The sequence below is a fragment of the Coloeus monedula genome (genome assembly GCF_965178545.1).
Source record: "Coloeus monedula genome assembly, chromosome: 2".
NCBI classification, from domain to species: domain Eukaryota; kingdom Metazoa; phylum Chordata; class Aves; order Passeriformes; family Corvidae; genus Coloeus; species Coloeus monedula.
Window position 1 is genome coordinate 105,962,337 of NC_138782.1, and position 20,205 is coordinate 105,982,541.

General features: G+C 38.1%; 1 protein-coding gene across 5 annotated transcripts in view; it reads right to left on the reverse strand.

Annotated features, from left to right (window-relative positions):
• The window catches only part of ROCK2 (Rho associated coiled-coil containing protein kinase 2), a 105,999-nt gene that overhangs the window by 65,113 nt on the left and 20,681 nt on the right, over window positions 1-20,205 (reverse strand). The gene's annotated exons all lie outside the window — the stretch shown is intronic.

Consider the following 20,205-nt stretch of genomic DNA (forward strand, 5'->3'; position numbering starts at 1 on the left):
AATAATTTTTCTAAGTGACTCTACAGAAGACAAGCCAGAACGCTACATGCCATTCTGCTACCCATTATCAGTGCCTCAGCAGAAAACAATTGAGACTCTTAAAATGGCAAGGGATGAGATCACCAAAACCAAACTAAAAATAGTATTTTAAATGCCTGTTACAAGACTTAACTCAGTTCTACCTTTCTGCAACCTGGAAAAACTTTAGAAATTACTCTTCAAACACAGAGACCTTTCCAGTTACACAGGGACAAATAAAACTAAAAATTAGTTTCAGATACTAAGACGAGTCAGAGACACCATTCATTGTCAGCAACTCCAGTGTCCAGCCTGAACTGGCAGCTTTATTCATTGCCCTAAGAACAAAATCCTGAGACTGCTTTTTCAGGTTTTTGAGCCTTGACAGGGCATGACAAGAGATTTAAGTCAGAGACCACATCATGTTTATTAATAGGCAGCCAACAGAAGTAGACAGCTTTTCAATCTTCTTAATAACCGAGGCTATAGCTAACAACCTGCTGATTTTATATTTTTTTATTAATATATCTGGGAAGGTATAATTTATTGCAAATATTACTAAAATTATTATAGTAATTTTAATAACATATCTGGAGAGATTGAAAGGCAAGGCCTAAGATTATTAAATGCATTTTGAATGCCACTTTGTCCTAAATAAGCACATACAAAAGTAAGACCACCTCATCTGTGGAGATGTCACTTTTCACCACAAAACAAATTAATGGTTAAGACCATTTTCAAAATGAAGGTATTTTATTTATTTATTTTTACCTCCTAACAAACGAAAGTGTCTTGGGAAGCGTCACACACATGCTGATGGAGTACAGGTTAGACAAATGATTAAAAGCTGGCTGAAAGACTTGGCCCAGAAGACTGATCAGTGGCACAAACTCCAGTTGGAGCCAGTCACCAACAGTGTACCCCTGCACTGGCACTTCTCTGGACAGAGACAGTTTTCACAAAGTTCAAGGAGGGGAAAAGCCAAGTCCTGCTGCTGGAGAGGAAAAACCCCAGGCACCAGGTATAGGCTGTGGCCTGACAAGCAGGAGAGAAGCTTTGCAAAGAAGCACCTGAAGGTCCTGGTGAACAACAGGTTCCTCTCTACTCTGCACTGATGAGGTCACACTTGTAGTGCAGTGATCACTCCTGGGCTCCCAAACCACCAAAGGCAGGGACCTACTGGAGTGAGTCCAGCAAAGGGCCAGTAAGACTAATGCACGAACGCATTTTTCAAAGGAGGAAAGGCTCAAAGAACTGAGACTCTGCAGCCTGAGAGGAGAAGACTCAGGGCAGGGGAGCTCATCAATGTCTGTAAGTACCTGGTGGGAAGGACTGAAGAAAAGGCAGTGCTCATTGACAGGACAAGAGATAATGGACACGAGGTAAAACACACAAAATTCTATTTGAACACCACGCTTTTTTTCCTGTGAGAGTGGTGAAGTACTGGAACAAATTGCCCAGAGAGGTTGTGGAGTCTCCACCAGTGCAGATATTCAAAACCCAACAGGACATGGTCCTGGGCAACCTACTTTGGCTGATCCTGCAATGAGCAGGGTGTTGGACTAGACGGGATCAAGAGGTCCTTGCCAACCTCTAACATTCTGTGATGTACAACCAATAATATTTCCACTGCTGCACTTTTACTCTTGACTCTACGTAACCTGAACTGTTATGAAGGTCTTACACATCAAGTTTTAGAACTCCCTAACACAAAGCAGCATAGGACAAGCATAAATAAATAAATGGGAAGTCAGTCAAGAAGGCACAGTAGTTGCTTTAATAACAGCATATATAGGGATTATTTTAGCCTTGACCACAACAGCTCCTGCAAGACATTAAGGATAAAGGAATGATGCACCAGGACATCCTACTCATCTTTCAGAGGGACAGAAGACTTACTACCTATTGTTAATTTATATGACACTTTTACAGAAGATACTATAAAACCAAACCAAAGTAACAAAGTTGTTATATACTTATAGATTAGTCACTACATGAATTGCACAGGTATTGCCCAATAATCTGAACAACAGAAAGTACTAATTTGAGATTACTTCCTGCAAAATAATGTAATAGAATCTATACTACTTTTTATTTGGCAAACACCACCTTCAAAAAAGGGTATCTCACTCTGCAGCACAGTGTGTCAGCAGAAATATGGATCCTTACCCTGCAACATGTAGAGAAGGACCGTGCTGAATGTCCTGATGGGAACAGCTGAGTCACCTTTTAGAATTTACCTAGCTCAATGAAGTATCAATTTCAATTAGATGGCAGTCTACACACACCACCAAACTCCCAACATTCTTCTTTCACTGCTACTGAGAAAATATTCTCATGATCACTAACAACTGGGTAGGCATTTTAAGGGAGATGTAAAAGCAGTCTGTGCTAACAAAAATCAGCAAGGTGTTATTTTTGTTCTTCCTATTTTGGAGGGGAAGAAAGGTGAGGTCACCTGATGTCTTAATGCTTTTCATGTGAAGTTATTTTAGTGGTTGACTAAGAAACTCATATATAGTGTGCTTGACTTCTATCTTACACAAAACATCAGGGGAAATAATAAAGTTATCACCCCAACAAAAATTTTAGTAAAGTTGGATTATAAGGTCCAAACCAACCATAAGTTCCAATTTAAACTGAACTGTATATTATAATTTTAGATGTCACTTTTTTCCCCCCCATGTCATTCTGATTCCATGGCTTTTTTTGTGGGCTATACAAACTGAGAAGCATATTTGAGCTAATTTTTAATTAGCGTCTTCTGCCTCTTTTTCATGGACTCCTGGTAACAATTTTCACAAGTAGTTATTAATGAATGGAAATTTGAGAACAGCACAACTGACTATTTTAGCTCTTTGAAAGTGTCCTAACTCTAGAACACAGCCAGATACAGCTGGTGTAAGACAGGTGATCAGTATCATCATCACAAGGAACAGAGAGTGTATAAAATTTTTTTATCCCTGTGAACAAACCCCATTATGATACTCTTTCAAAGACAAAATTTTAAGCTTTTAAACAAAATTTTAATGTAAGAGATTTCAAGTTCATATCAACATGTAGTTTATAAAAGACTTGCCTTGAATGCTAGCATTTTGTCAGAAGTGGTTTCCTTAAAGCTTAACATTTTCATTGAAAGACCTAGTTTCTATCACTTAACAGAAAAATTCACCACAATTAAGAAGCTGGGTCAAAAGATTACACAGTAAAACAGACAGTTGAGACTGAAGAGAAGCAATCCAGGAAATGACATCTCCTCTGTCTAGGCCTCACAGATAAGTCACTTCAACCAGGAAATATGCTATTAAAGAGATTTCACTGTTCACTTCCTCTTTCTGCTATTACAAAAGACTCAGAAGCTAGCAGGCCAAAAATAGCAGCTTCCAAACAAATGCATCACTGGCAAAGACAGATCTGCCCCCATCAAAAGCCTTTTCCTCATGGCAAACATGCTAAAATATTTTCCAAGAGAAAAGACCAAACTTGATAAATTTTGCAATATCCTCCTACTACAAGAGGAGCAGAGAGAGTCACCCTCTGTGGACAACATGGAGCTTGGCTTTCCCTGCAAGTAGTTTGCTCTGTTTATCAACCTGAATGAACCAAAGGAAAAAACAGGCAAGAAAAGTTCACAAGATACAGGAACTAAATGTTTATGTTCTTCTCTGACAAAAAGGTCAGTATGATAGAAAAATACTAGTAGCTTCTCAATAATGAGCTTAATATCAGTTCCAGGGAATCCCACAGAAGCCCTCACCAAATTAAGCCAGGCTGTCCTGATAAGAGATTCTGATGTTAAAGTTACTGTTTGAACCTGTCTAACATTGATAGGTACATGTAAACTCCACTGGCTGTCAAAAGCAGCTTTGGCTATTTTGATTTATTCCTCACTTTCATGGTGTGAAAAAAATAAAACTCAAGGCCAAAAAGTAAGACGATTGAACAGAAAAGGTTCTTCAGTTACTTCAGAAAACAATTCATAATCCTGCAATAACCGGAAAACATAAAAAGCCTGATCTAGTGAAAGATGTCCCTACCCACAGACAAGGGGTTGGACTAGATTATCCTTGAAAGTTTCCTTCCAACCTACACCCATGAGATCTTATGAAAATTTCACTAAACCGTTACTTACAAGAAAATCAAAACAATACTCCTTCTGTCTTCCAAATTCTCAAATAAAATGTAATAAAATATGCTGCAGCAAAAAGTAAGGATAGAAAAGTCTTGTAATATCACATTACACTTTTCTAACTGGGCCTAAATGCTTTTAAAAGCAGAACTTCCCAAATCTATGAACACAGGAAGTGAGCATCTAATGACTCTTTGTCGGGGTCCCTCCCCTGCCATGGAGCCCTGGCAGAGGGGCCCTGAGGGCACAGGCACGGGGTTCCCCTGCCCCTGCTCAGCCTCGTTCCCATGGGTTGGTTTGTGTTCCCTGCGCGGGCAGAAGGACCCTTGGTCCGTGACTGGAACAGTTCCTGGGCAGAGCCCCGGCCATGTGGCTGGAAAAATAAACATCTCTGAAACAGCTAGCAAGAATAGGTCCATATATATTTCTTTTCCACGGCATCCTTGTTTGATACACGTGTTGCAGTATCCATACTGTAACAACTCTTCACCAGGATTAAACCTCCACTATGTTCTTCCATACGCCAATGGGACCCTTAAATAATTCTGGTCTTTTCCTGAGCAATTACCTCTTCCCATACCACAAAACTATGTTTGGATGCAAGGTAAACAGCTCAGTAACAGCATACAACACAAAAAACAACTGAAAGGTAATATCCAAGGCAAATACAGCCTTTTCCCAAGCCTGTCCTACTCAGTGATCGCTAGGATATGTTGCAATTCACTTTTCTCTTACTTAAGCATTAGTAATTAGTGTGTGAAGGAATAATCTGGGCCATGATAATGGAGCCAACATTTACTGTTGGGAGGTCTTGCTATTCTAGTTCCTTAACAGTTTTACATTAATTAACAGATCTTTTTCTTAACAGTATTGCGTATGTACAGTTTAGAAACCTAAAAGCAGCTACTGTCCACAAATGAGTATGTAAATACTTAACAACAGGCTTTACTTACAATCTGATTTCTGTACATGAAGGTAAACAAATACTGAAATGGTTTTAATGCTGTCTACTATTGAATAGAGGCAAGTTTTTCTTCATCATACAAGCAATACTCCTCAAGACATGTCCTCTTATGTGCTGCATCCTACATGCGTATTTTAATGGTTTTATACATTTTCCCCTGCTATTTGAAAGGCACAGTGTGAAAGTGTAGTGATAACAATAGGATGGTAACAGCCCAAAAATAGCTTTCCCCTAAATATTTACAAAAGTATAATCACAAAACTGTTCAAGATACAACAAGAAGGATGTTAAGGAACACCACTATGGAACAGTAAAAGCATGTAAGTAATGATCAGGAAGGCAAAGCGGTATAATGAGTTGTAGTTTACAAGAGACAAGAGAAAATAATGGAAGATACTTTGTATTTAGAATGATCAAAAAAAAATCTATTAAGAGTTACAGAAAACAAAGAATACACAGGTTTAAATTTTCCATACTTTCTGGGATAAAAATGGAAACAAATCCTAAAGAAAGTCATTATATACATGAAGAAATGTGCTGAGGACAGCAAGACCCACTGAAATTCACTCACAGTATTTAAGGAGACCATCTTAATCAAGTTACATTGAAAACTCAGGAGAACAGAAGAGGTCAGCAGGACTGAAAAGGGTAAACCAAAGCACTCCTATTAAAAGGCATAGGGTTTTCCAAACTACAGATCAGAATATTTGGGGATGGGGAGTTAGAACAAGACATAAATCATCTTGTAAACACCTAGAAGATTAACCGGTGAGATCCAGGGTTTAAGGTTTTTTGTATTCTTCTCAAAGATAAAACAGTACCATGTAAAAGATTTCTGGCAGATTATAGGGCGTAATCAATAAAGCAAAGCATCTTAACATAAGAATAAAATGCAAGACTCGCCATTCGCACTGGCAAGGTAAAAAATATGGTATACGAAATCATGGAGAAAAGGTCCAAAAGGTAATTATTAGGAGTTTGGTAATCATCAGGACTTGGAAAAGTGTGTCAAAAAGAATATTTTCATTGCCACAATAAAGCAACAGACTTAGAAACAGACCTATTAAGAAGTAAAAATAAAATAAATAAATTCAGCAAATGATACCAAGCTTGGGAGTTTTGAGCACAGGCTTTTTACTGCATTCAAAATTACCTCAAAAAAAAAAGGAAAAAAACCCAATCAGATGAAACTCAAAGACAAGTACAAAAAGAGGGGGGAAATCCTCACTAACGTGCTTTTGAAAGAAGTTAAATGCAGAGAACATAAAAAACTGGAATAATGACCAAGTGGGAAGATAATGGAAAATTATGTGGGGTTATGGCCGACGAGAAGTCCAGTCTAGGATGCACAAGCAGGAGGTGCATTGTGTAAGACCTCACAGAGAACTAAGACTCTTTTGTAAATGAAGATCAGAGATCATTTGCTGGTGTTGGTACAGCCTAAGACAGAATATTGTGTCCAGTTCTATGAATCTCTATATAGAGGACTGCAAAAGACAGAAAGGAACTGGAGGGAAGTTAACAAGAGCAGGGATACGATAAGCATAAGCGAAAATAGGCTGTCAGGACCAGAAACATTAGTCTTTAAACAGGTCAGCCTAAAGAGACAGGACAAGTTCTCTCAGAACATAAAAAGCTGTTATGAGCGATGCTGATGATAGACAATTCCTCATATTTCCTAAAACAGCATAAAAAATTAGCTGAATTAGGCATGAAGGTTAGGTGGCAGATTAGGAAAAGAAGTTCTAAACAGCAGTAGTGATAAACTGACATAATACAGCTTCTCAATGAAGTTGAGAAATCACCTTCACAAGAGATTCACAAGCTAGAGAAATATTTATTACAGTAGATCCAGTTGTGGATCCTTTACCACTAATCTCTAAAATTCCTTCCAAGCCTACCTAAAATCTCTTCACAAATTACTGGAAAAAATACAACAAACGCAAAACAGGTGTAAACCGGAAGCTCTGAAGATACAGCTTAACACTACTCACTTCAAAAAAACCCCCAAAACTTAACCATTACAAAAATGCACATTTTTTCCTCCGAATTCGTTGTTGCTATTTTCTCTTTAAGCTTTAATAAAATAAAACTGGTCTTGCATGTGTTGCTGACTATCACGGTAGCCATGGAAAATTCACTAGTTCAGCATAATCTGCTTTCATCTGAAGTCACTGTACATTTGCAGGTTCTTTAGCTACTTTTGATTTTAGAATTCACACTGCTTTCAAAACATTAATGTGCACCAAAGCTCGAGAACAGCAAACCTGTTAAAATGACACTAGAGATCATTTCCTATTCATTGGAAACTTCCAAGGCCTTTATTAGCAATCTTTGCTCCTTGACAAGAGAGCAAGAACAGGCTAGTAATTTTGACTGTCACTTTCCCACAGTCATTTATGCACCAGCTCAGATGGAGTTTGCCCAAGCAATCAAGCAGAACAGTATAAGTACTAGAACTGCAAAAAGACTATCTAAAAATGCACAAAAAATAAACCTATGCCTGGAATTGTCTCTCTGCCACCCTGAAAAAATGGAATTACCTACTGTTTCAAGAAAATCCAAATGCAACATTTATACATTGTATATGTATACATACATATACATACAAATGCCTTTTATACATTCCTCTTTTCCCACACAGGGTTTCCAAAGGCTACAGCTGCCGGACTAAGAAGTAACATCAGGAACACAGATAAAAGGTCAGGGGGCTCATCTGTGCTTCAGGAAGGAGAGAGATGTACAGCCTATTCTTAAAATTGTGTTTTGACCACAAGGTCATCCTTGTTCCATATTAACTAAGAATCCTACTTCTCCATCATGAAAATTATTCTATTTATTTTTTTGTAACCTCAGATAGTTCAGTCCGTGAAGCTACTGTCAGCAACTATCCATTGCATGTTACACCATCAGAGTCACTCACCCTTCAATACCACCGCAAACTTGTTTTTGGATAAATGTATTTCCTATATGTTCCTTCATGTAATGCAAATGGTTGTATTATATTATTTATTTTTACTAATCTATTTAACAGTTATGGAAAAATAAGATGCAAGTACACAATCTAATAACTAAAAAGGATGTTTATTAGGGTAAATAACAAAAATTTTAACTATCTCTAATACAGTAACTGGAGCTGCAAATAACATTACTTGAAAAGAAAATCAAGCAAAAACCTAGCACCCTCCTCCCCTAAAAGCATGATTAATTAGAGGTTATAAAAGAACTTATTTTTTTTTGTAGTCACTGATTCAGAACAAATGATTATAAAATTTCCCTGTACTAAAAATACCAGCAATTGTTTAAAATCACTCTTTAAAACACTTCTAGTCAAATAAATAATGGCCTGCTGATCATGTTATCTCCTTCCTAACTTCAAATCTGATGTCAGCAGCATATTCTGATCAGCTGCACCACATATTTCTTGAAATTCAAGTGCTGTACTCCACCATAGTTCCATGAGTCCAGATTTCCAGTTAAAGTGATGAATAAAACTGCAGTAATCAAAATCACATCTAACTATGCAGTACAAAATTTGGATGCACTATGGAAAAATCTACATGTAAATATGTTAAAATACATAAACATTTAAAATGTTTAAACATGTAAAATAACAGAAATAAGACTTCAGTTCCAATTCCTGTCAGGACTCCTAATGGAACATTCTAGATTTTAAGCATTACAGGAATTTTTCTGGATGTTTTCTCTGGAACTCAATATATGTTCTACTAGGGACTGACTAAAGTAATAGTTCCATCACTTGTGAAATCCATGATGATGAGGTAATATCAAAACCTGAAGTTTTCTCATCAACTTCAGTAACAAAAAGATATTTAAGAGGTCAATAGCCTTGGCCTCTAGGACTGGAACAGAGCTTGTCTCTCCTGACAAGCCCAACTAAAAGTGTTTGAAAACTCGCCCCCAAAATAGGGAGAAAAACTAACCCTGTCCCGCCACATAACCAGCTAAAATACTTTTGTCCAGTGTAAAAGAGACCAGAGTCACACTCGGGACAGACATTAAGCAGCCACTTTTAGTAGGGGTTGAACCTAGATGACCTCTGGAGATCTTCAAAGCTGAGTTATTCTGTGATGCTACAATTACTTCTGACCTGAGCATATGGCAGGTCAGCAACATTAAAATCAGTTTTTGTATCAACGAGTCCAAAAACTTCTGTTCTTGTGAAGATAAAGACAGTCCTTCAATAAGGAATTTCTTTACTGTAAAAAAGTATGAAGCAAAGCAGTAGAAAATAAGTGTTTACAGGAACTTGCTATCTGCAGATTTTGCAAGACATACTTCAGCAACTCTGTTGAAGTGAATGCCTATTGCAAACTGCTGCTGTAACTACTGCTTTTCCAAGTCTCTGAGCAAGAAGTTTGTTCTGGGCACAAATCTATACGAATTAGCTATTTCTCCTACAGGATTAGTTAGGACCTTCACATTGCAAACAACTGCTACCCGAAGCTGTGGGTAGCCTTTAACAAGATCTTTGGCCTTCTTTCATTGAAGAGGAGGTGTTGCAAAGAGCCACAGAAGAGAGTAGAAAATGTCTTCTGAAGGATTTTTTCAACTACTTCATCAATAAATTAGTTTAGTCATGGAAGAACTTCTATTTCTTTAGTCACTAAAATCCAGTTAATGCAAAGTTTAAAAGACATCAAGGCAACTGCAGAACCTTGTTTTAGAAGCTGCTAGCATGTGAATTCATTACAAAATTTAAAATTCCTATCACAGTTGACCACAAACCAGGGAAAATAACAGCTCTTGATTTCTGATCTGTTTATCTAACCATAAATTCCACTCAGTGGGTGTTGTTATATCCTCTGCTTTATGAATCAGTTTGCAGAAGCTTTTAATGCCAATTGCAAGTTATATCAGAAGGAACTATATTTAAAAATAAACATTACATAATATTAAGACACCTCAGAAAAAACTCCACACTATTGCAGCTTGAAGAGACAAACATAAGCAATAAATACTTGTGTTTGTACACGGCACTTCAGTTTGCCTCAGTCAGGAAAAACATCACCTTATCAGTGTCTGTGACATATTCAAATGTCATCTAAGACCATAATAAAATAAACATATTATGTCACTTCGGATAGTGTAAGACATCCTACATCCTATGCCATGCATAAAAGAGCATGACTTAGAGCATGACACAGAATGACTGTGATTAAATCTTTCTCTTAAACTGGGAAGTATTTAATATTTCTGTCCCTAGAAAACCAGAATATAGACACATACATGTGCACCCTCACACACAATGACAGGTTCAGGTCCCAGCACTGAAAGGGTATGAAGGACAAGAACAAAGGCTTCTATGAATAAATCAGCAGCAAAAGAAAGTAAATGGGGGCACACTGTCTTGGTGGAGCCGGAGACCTGAGGACAGAAGACAGGCACTTCATGCCTTTTTTGCTGTTGTCCCCTGGGACTGGGGCTGGGACAGAGCTCCACCTCAGGCATCCTCCTGGCATCCATCTGAGGGGCGTGAAGGGGCCAGTCAAAACCATTACCAGGCTGCTCTCTACCTCCTCTGAGAGGTCACAGCAACTGGGGGAGTCTCCTGTTAAATGGAAAAAGGCAAGTGTTCTGCCCATGATCAACAAGGAGAACCTGCAGAAAAACAGGCCAAAATTCCAGTTAAGTTCAGGCCCCTGGATACCATTATCAAATAAATGGAGAATAAGATAACTGAATAAAGTGATCAGAAGTAAATTGTACATAACCTGTCTTCTCTAACGAGATGACTGTTTCAGTGACCAAGGAGTGAGCAGTGTTTTTATCTAGACTTCAGCAAGGTATTCAACACAGATTCCTACAGTAATTGTATGGGCCAGTTGGGTAGGCACATAATCGGTTGGGTGAAAACCTGGCTGGACTATCTGACTCAAAGAATCATTGTGATCAGCAGAATCAAGTCCAACTTGGCAGCTGGTGACCACTGGCATTCCCCAGGGACTAGTAATGGGACCAATACTAGGACCAACACTGCTTGTTTTCACTAATGACCCAAAAGCTAGGACACAGTGTACCTTCAGCAACCTCACAGATAACACAACCAGGGCAGAGGCTGATACACTGGAGGGCAGAGCAGCTATTCAGAGGGATCTGGAAGGGCTGGGGAAAATGGGCTGAGAGAAGCCTCATGCAGTTCAGTGACACACACAGACTCCCACATGTGGGATGGAATACCACCACACACCAGGAGAAGCTGGCACTTGCTGGCTACACAGTGCTTTTGAGGAAAAGGATCCAAGGGTCCTAGTGAACAAAAAGCTGGTCACGGATCAGCAGTAAGCCCTGTGGCAGATGAGTATGACGAGAGGCAAGAGAAACAGGCTGCCATTTGGGAAACTGAAATTGGCTATATGGAAACATTTTCTCCACCACTGTCAAATAAACAGGTGGAATAGGATGCCAAAATGTGGCATCTCCACATTTAGACATTTTCCAAATTAAATTCTTAAATGTCATCTAATTGAAGCTGATTATGAGTACATCAGCAGTTTGGACGAGAAGACCTCCACAGGTCCCTTGCATCCTAAATTATTCTATGATGGGTATTTGTATTCAATTCTGAAAATAGCTTCAACCAGAGCTCAATTACTGACAGGGTGCCATGTACATCTCCAGAAATACCACAGATTATTTGGCTAGACATTGCTGTTAGAAGAGCTGACAGGATATTTTGTGAAACAATATTTCATCGTGAATTGTATTATCACAGTGTCATCGATCATGGACCAGGGCCTGTCTGTGGAAGATCATGACTGTTTTGTTTTGTATTGCAGTCAAATCTAAGATAAGAGATGCCTGATGGATAAGCACAAATTGAAATAAGCCGAGACAACATCAGACAGTATCACAGGCATTCAACTGGAACCTGGTCTCCTACGTATGTGGTGACTCAGACTTCCTGGCTAGCTGGATCCCCATTAATAGGAAGATGGAAGGCAAATGAAGGCAGCATGCAAGACGCATAAAACAGAAAGGAAGGCTTTATTCACATCATAGAACTTATTGCCACGGGATGTATCTGCTGCCAAGGAGTTTACATTGGGCTGAAGGCTATTCGATTCAAGGGAGATAAAGCTGTCAAGGGCTGTGAGACTGAAAACCACCACGTCTACCTCGGAGACTCCCTGAGCTGCCCTCTCTTCCCCAGGCTGGGAGAGTGGAATTGAATAGGCAGAGTCGTTCTTCTGCACTCTGTCCCAAGCACTTCTGAGCTACTGACTATTGCTGGGAACAGCATAGTTAGGCTAGAAAAATTCCTAATTCTATCTAGTGATCCACTTTCATGTTATTACTTTGGAAAACTGTCTTTTCATGCTCACACAAGATGCTTTAATCCCAACAAATAATTACATGGAAATAAGACAAGTTTCTTTCAGCCTCAGTATTACATGCTCTGGACAAAAGAGAACATCAAGTGCCAAACTGAAAAGTATACCTAGAAAAAGAAAAGAGCTTCAACAGCAGAGACTAAGATAAACCATTCTGAAATCAGCAGTACATTGTATCTTGCCTGTCATCCTCCCAACCTGAAAGAGGAGTCTGGAAATTTGGGGCTGGAGGAGTGATTTGTTCATGAGGTGGTGATTGGTCAAAGGCTGGACTCTGATGATCTTGGAGGTCCTTTCCAATCTAAATAATTCTGTGAAATGTGAGAAAACAGAGGCTGGATTCAAATGCCAGCTCTGCGACAGCCAAATCAAGTGCTACTGTTACAAAGCAGGCTATGAGCTTGCAGAAAACATTTGAAAGGACTTAGCATCAGCGCTGTGCAATAAAACAATTCTTCTAATCTTTGCAATATACAACAAGAAAACTATTTACCATTTAGTGACATTTTAAAGTCATAGTGCATCTATTTTAAGGTAACTTTTACATCTTGGCAGTGGCAGTACGACTGCATACACATACAGACATATTAGAAGGAAAAAAATTCAAAACTTAGAAGATAAAACAGAACGAAGGTTGACTGCCCAACCTTATTTCACTTCCTCTTTGACATGATAATCCAGCACGGAATGGGTGGCTGTGCAATACATTATATACTCTTTCCTGGAGGCAATTTCACCTCTTGCTCAGTGAAAACAAAACAAACATAATTCAGTGTATAAAATTTCTCTTGGTAGTTTAAAAACTACTTTCAGGTACATTCAATGTTCTAGTAACTTGATTTTCATTACTGCACAGACAATGTAAAAACCACTCACACTGCAGTTTCTGAAATACCATGACTGATTATCAATTTTACAGCTGGTTAAACCTCATTCTAGTTAAAAAAGGCCATTTGTTGTGGTAATACTCTAGATGGTAACTCTGAAATAAGTGGGACACTTGGTCTGGCATTTGCATAACGAGCTCCCAGAACATTCCTCTACCCAATGTTCCAGCTGTAGGTGCAAGTCAAACAATTGGGTGTGCTTATGTATACAAGATCTTTTTGTTTGCACTTCTGAAAAGGAATCACATCAAATTGGCATAGGAAACTGTAGTCCTTTTAGAAGAGACTCAAAATCATAATGAAGTTCCTTAGACTTTTACTGCTAAGAGTGAAAATAATTTCAAGTTATAGCCATACTTTATATATACTTATCTTTAAGAGAACTCTAGTGTCTTTTTTTCCCAGATACCTCAATTCTTAGTATCTGAATTTAGTGTTACTTGCACAATTTTTCCAACCTAGGAAATCATAATTTTCAAATCCAATTCAAAAAAAGACTTATCTCTACTAACATAAGCACTATTTTTAAATTCTGAAATTAGAGCAAATATACTTCTTTTCACAGTAAAGATGATATTCCTGAGCTATTGTAAACTCACTCTTCTGTTCATTATGGATGAAGTAAAATCAAAGGTTTTGCTCTACATATGCAACCTTGTCCTTTTACCCATGAGTAATGTGATTTGCAGATGGACATACAAGTTTCCAAGCTCTCAAGAAAAAAATCTCATCCAAACCCACCACATTTTGAAGTCAATATGAACCTTCACTGTCTTTTACTCTTCAAGAGAGTTCCTGGTTCCTAACTTCCTGTACACAAATCAGGAAGATGAAGGTACACAGGTGAGAGATAAGAAGATCCCCATTTTAATTTTCATCACGTACAGGTGTAATGACCCACCATGCAGCTTACCTTCTAATACTTATTTCTAAATTTGGTATCACCCTATACTACACACTATGCAATTCTATATTTAATCCATCTCTTCACTCAGAGTGCCATCACTCTTAGTGGAAATACTTCAGTTACATACCAAAATAGAACTCCTAGAAGCAGTAATACTTTATGCTGACTCATTAATCTGAAAATACAATTTCAGTTCTTCGAAAGCATATACCTAACTTCATTATGTGCTCAAATCACCCATGTTTATGTGTACTTTTCAGAAAACAGTGAATTACAGTTACCACAACAACAATTATTTCTGAAAATTCATTAACGTGCAGCTAATCCCTACTATTTTGTCTGATCCCATGTGACTTTATTACATCTGAATAGCAAACCTGTCATGGAAACCTGTTTGAAAAGTACATATGATTGTATTTGCCTAACAACAGCAACATAAAGCTTCTTCTACAAAGGATCAGCAAAGAAGTGTTAGGCTAAGTACTGCGGTCATCAAATTCGAAGGTATTTAAGACCTGAACTTTAATCATGAAATATTGATGAAAGTTTGGCACGAAAACAAGATCACATTTGCTCATGCAAAGGATTTGGAAGAATGAAAATCCACAGACAGGTTTCTACAGTAAATCATGATACTGAAAATCCAAGTTAGCAGTAAAATGACCAGAAAAAACAGACCAGAGTTTTAGCAGACATAATGCAAACAAGAAAGGTGGTCAACAGTTAAAAAGATGAAAGGACAGAAAAGGATTACAGAGGGAAATGCCAAAGATCATTCCAAACACATTTTGAAAGGAATTCTAAATATTATCACTTGGACTTGGGCAAAAGGAAGAAAGGAGCAGCTAAAATTATTATGGCTTTTTCAATCTGAATGGCTTAATTCCAATTATAAACCAATGTTTCTGCATTGACTTTAACTTCCATTAATACTAAACTATATGACAAATTAGGTATTAAACTCCTTTAAAAAGAAAATAAATTCATTAAATGGCAATTTAAGTCCCTAGCTACACCACTGATTGATAATATTGGAGAAACTGAAGCCACTTATTTCAAAAATTATTTTTCCTGTAAAATTCTAAAATCCTACTAACACAAACTAGTGCTAGAATTCTAGAACTGGCATTAAAATTCTAGAACTAGTTCAAGACTTTTACAATCTTTGTTCATAAATTTCTTTGGTAAAAGGACCAAGCAGGTTTTTTGCAGGTACTCCTACATGCACACGTAAAAAAAAAAGTCCAGAAAGCATCATAAATCTAATCAGATTTGATGACCTCTTCTCTGAGTCCTTCCCAATATCAACCAGTGAAAAAACTATGTGCCTTGAAGTTGCTTGTTGAGCCAGCAAGATAGATGAATTTCAGGTCATTCACCAGTACATGTACATCAACACAGAATACTGTGTTGTATTTGTAAATTGTTTCCAGAATTCCCCACATTATGTCCATGGGAATAACGTGGGGGAAAATAACCTGAAAATGGAAGTTTATTTTTTTTTTAATGTTAGGTTAGTGGTTGGACTTGATGATCTGAAGGGTCTTTTCCAGCCTTATTGATTCTATGAAAAGCAATCCAGTAGGCTTACAAAGCAAGAGTGGGGGATGCCAGCACCTCCAATGCAACAGCACAGACAAATGGGGAGTCTTTCAGACAGCACAGGCTGAGTGGGGTACAGGTCAAACAATAACAACAAAAAAAATGGGTACAGGTGAAAGAAAAATCCCCAACTTTAAGAGTGCAGTCTTCTGCCAAGAGGACAGCCCTGATTTCAAAATCACAAGTGCCCTGAGTTCCCAGAGAAAGGTATTCTACAACAAGCCAATGAAGTCTTCCCTGTGCAGATACCCAAAGCAGTGGCTGAGCCCCATGCAGACTACAGAGCGGTATTTTATAGCTGTGGCTGTTTCTGAACAGCCAGTGAAGACCATGCCCAGAGTCCAGCTCAGCCTTAACCCTGTACTGCAAATCAAAAGGTGGATGATCTCAACAACTGTTACTTGCACTTCCCGTTGTAACTTGAAACACAGACACATTTCTAGGCAGAGACTTCTGGTGCACAACCACACCAGATTAGTGATGCAATTCCTTGCTCCTCCTGCTTATGAATTTTCACTCTATACCAACATCAGAGCTCGTATCTCATCCATTCTGCAAACACAACACTCAGCTAAGCAACTAACATGCTTTGTTGGGAAATAGGATCAGTTTAACAAAAATGCTGCCTTACCATCCCTCTACTAGGCACCCTGTCCCCCGCAGCCAGCGCCATGCAGCCCACAGTGCACTGCTGAGAGCAGAGCAGTAATGGTGGCCAGGGCAGGACACAGCCACTCTGGTCCTGTCCTCCACACTTACAGCTATGGTCGAGAGCAGGAGCTTTACGTCCCTTTACACATTCAGGAATAAGAACCAGAATTCCCCCCCTGTACCAAGAAGCCTTCAGAGTTGCTTCCCCACCAGTATTTGCTGGCTCTTCCCTGCTATATCACGGCAACCTCTCTTTGTCTCAAAAATATAAAGGGGAAGAAAAAAAACTACATCCCCAAGACAATACCACATTCTCAAAACTAGGAGACTGTCCTTCAGCTACATATGAAAGCCGATGCTGCCCTCAGAGCAACAGCCTTATCCTTATTTCAGACATGGAATTCTATTCTAGCTGTACAAACATTACCCTTCTTAACCAAAATGAAGTTTACCAGAAATCAGGGTTGTTTGCCAGGACGTACTGTTTTGGAGATCAATTTCACATTTACAGTTGTAATATTCATTTTACAAGAATGCTAATGAAAATATTAACTCACTCCCTTTGTCAAGCAGGAATATTTTAAATATGAAACCTCTTACTAGCACAATTTTAGATTTTCTGTATTTAAAAAAAGTGCTAGGAAAAAATCTACTGTGGGAAAATTAGCAATAAGTAATCAGAAATCATTCTGAGCTGACATTTCCAAAAGTCTCCCAAGTTCTGAAGCCACTTGCAACCACATTTGCTATATATTGATTCCAACCCCCTCAGTTACCTCAATTAAGATTGTATGTGCAAAGTTTACAGTATGACATTTTCATCTTCAAAAATGTTTAAGAAATTATCATCATACTTTGCTTCATTTTAAAAATCTTTCACTCACCACAGGAAGTAGCTGAATGAAAGCAGGATAGGGCACCTGCCCAGCCCTAGGAACAGCCGCTCAAATACTATCCTCTAGTAAGTACGTGATTAGATGGGAAGTTATTTAATTTCCTGATCAGCCTCAAATTTAAGGTGCTACATAACACAGAACCATCTGCATGAGCTACCATGTAAATGTTTCTGTGAAAAGCATTAATTTTTAACAATATTAAGACTTGAAATTTATCCAAACAACACGTATGGCAAACTCAAAACTCCACGTGTGCTACCATACTTTGCTAAACTGACATTCGCAATAGAAAAAACTAAAGCAACACTCAGTGCAGCTGTGACAATGTAAATCATGACACTCTATGAAAACCCACGTTCTGACTGACTGCATAACTAAGGCATGCTGTAATTATGCACTTTCTTCCAGCCAGTCATGATCTTAGTAAGCCAACTCCCTCCTTTTAAATTTTCTCATCAAGTCAAAAAGGAGGAAGCATTCAGAGACCTTCACCAACCCCTCCAAAAGTCCTATGACACAGCTGCCTTCCAGCTGCTCAACCTTCCCACTGACATGTCATGTTCCACTAAAAGATCTAGATCCTTGCCTGGACAGAAATGGACTGAATGAACATTTTAAAGCATGACAGAGGAACCAAGATCAATGGAAATTTATGCTGTGATTTTTTGGGCAGCTCAGAGGAACATGAAGTCCTGCCTCTGTAAAGGCAGAGGTAAGTCATTCGTAGCAGCAAGCAGGAGGTAAGTGATTTCACAACTTCCACTTGCAAACCAAGCTGCACCAACTCTTTATGCTACAGAAATAAGGAGGAAAGCTAAAGCTCCTTACTACTTTCTGCTGCAATACAGCACTTCAGTCAAGAATCATTTTGTTTCTACAGAAGTCAGCAGAACTGTCTTGTTTTAAGGCTTTTTAAAAAGTGGTGCTTTAGCTGAGCCAGTAATACAAAGTCAGAAGTAGACTTTTAACAAAGCCATCCTCCTCTGTTCTTCTCATCTCCTGATTTTTTCTTCTTTGGGTTTCTTTCCTTGCTATAGCTCCATATCAGCTGGATTCCCAGAGAGAATTTCATGGTCTAAAAACTGATCTTGCATTATTTCCATGATTTGTCATTAACTGCTCTCAATATGAGATTTTGACCACAGTCATATCTCTTCTTCAGAGCTGCAGTGTCTTACTCAACCAGCACATTTGCAGCTCTTTAAACTCATCTTACCTATACAGTCCAGGTTGCCATGTCATTTTTTCATACAATTAATATATTTTTCTTCCTTACATGTGAAGAGATCTGCAACAATGCTTGCTGCTTTTTTCATCAGATCACGCAGTGAAAAACCTTTTCAAACCTTCAGATTGAAAACAACACAAACTTTTCAATATTACAGACGTTTTCCCAGCAAAGTCAAGCTTTTAAATAATACTTCTCAGAATCCTTTAGATTACAACAGTTCAGCTGTTCAGTTTTTCCTCTAGATGCACCTACAGGCCTTGGGAGGACACCAGGAGTTTTTCCTTGAACTTAGTGCCTTCTTTACATTGCTCTCTGAAGGTTTGTTGGTTTTCAGTCTACTCAATGGCAAAAAGCAATACTCCAGTTCTACTTCACAGCTAAACAATGGCACTCCAACAACTTCACAAAACCAGAGAAATTCCAAATAACTACTATCAATAACCATTTAGAAAGAACTTCCGTAGATCTGTCACATGAAATGATAATATCTCAGCATTTTCTGTGAAAGTATTACATTTACCACACAATTTCAGTCAAGCTGTAGCTCTGTTATAAACATTTAACTTCCATATGCTTCAAAGAGAATTTTTGAGTGAGCACAACTGCATAGTGGAATTTGACAGAAGTACCCAATGTACTGACAAATGCTGTCAGTAAATTATCAAATGTTTATATATTAATAATTAATAATATTTAACAGCACTTCAAAAACTTGGCTGGGGAGCAGAAGAGGATCTAGCCTGGCACTACCTCCTAAGGAGGCACACACCACTGCATAAAGGACTGGGGTTTCATCAACAGAGCACCTGGGTGGCCATATGAAGTTGGAGCTTTACATTCATAGTATTTATTTTACATAATTTCTTGGAATGCAGTTTATAGTTTAACACAGAAATCTGCCCAATCTTTTAGTTTTAGCTCTGTGATGTCATTTCTTCTCTTTAACAAGATAATTTTCAGACAATTAAGCCCTTCATTAGAAAGGTTATGTAAATGAGAGCATTAATACATTCCTTCCATGACATTAACAATAATGCACCTACTAGATTTATAAATAAACTCTATGCACTCTATGCCTCCTACATTGCCTATCTCCCTGTCTCAACATCTCAAAATATCTGGCTTACACAAAACAAATTGTCCCAGGTATTGCAAACATTAACTATACAGAATGTATAAAAGTATTTCATAATGACAGTTTTAAAAAGTAAAGTTAGTAAGTCTGAAACTCATGCCTAAACATACTATAGTCAATTAAAATAATTTAAACAGGATTGTCTTAAAGGTAAAATGAGAAAAAGCCTAGCGGTAGTGAATGACCCTTGGAATACAGGATGAAGTAGTTATTTGCTACATCTTTTGCTACATTTGCTAACAAAGCCTGAAGGACTTCCACAAATAACAAGTGTTGAAATGTTGAAATTGTAAGACATGTCGGTAATTGCTCTGTTTCAATTCACTGAAGAAAAGCAATCAAAAATAGCTCTTTGGGAAGGGTTCTGAGACAGAATTACTGAGTAGCTTGTACTTTTCATTAAGAGTGACCAATACTGATAATTTTTATA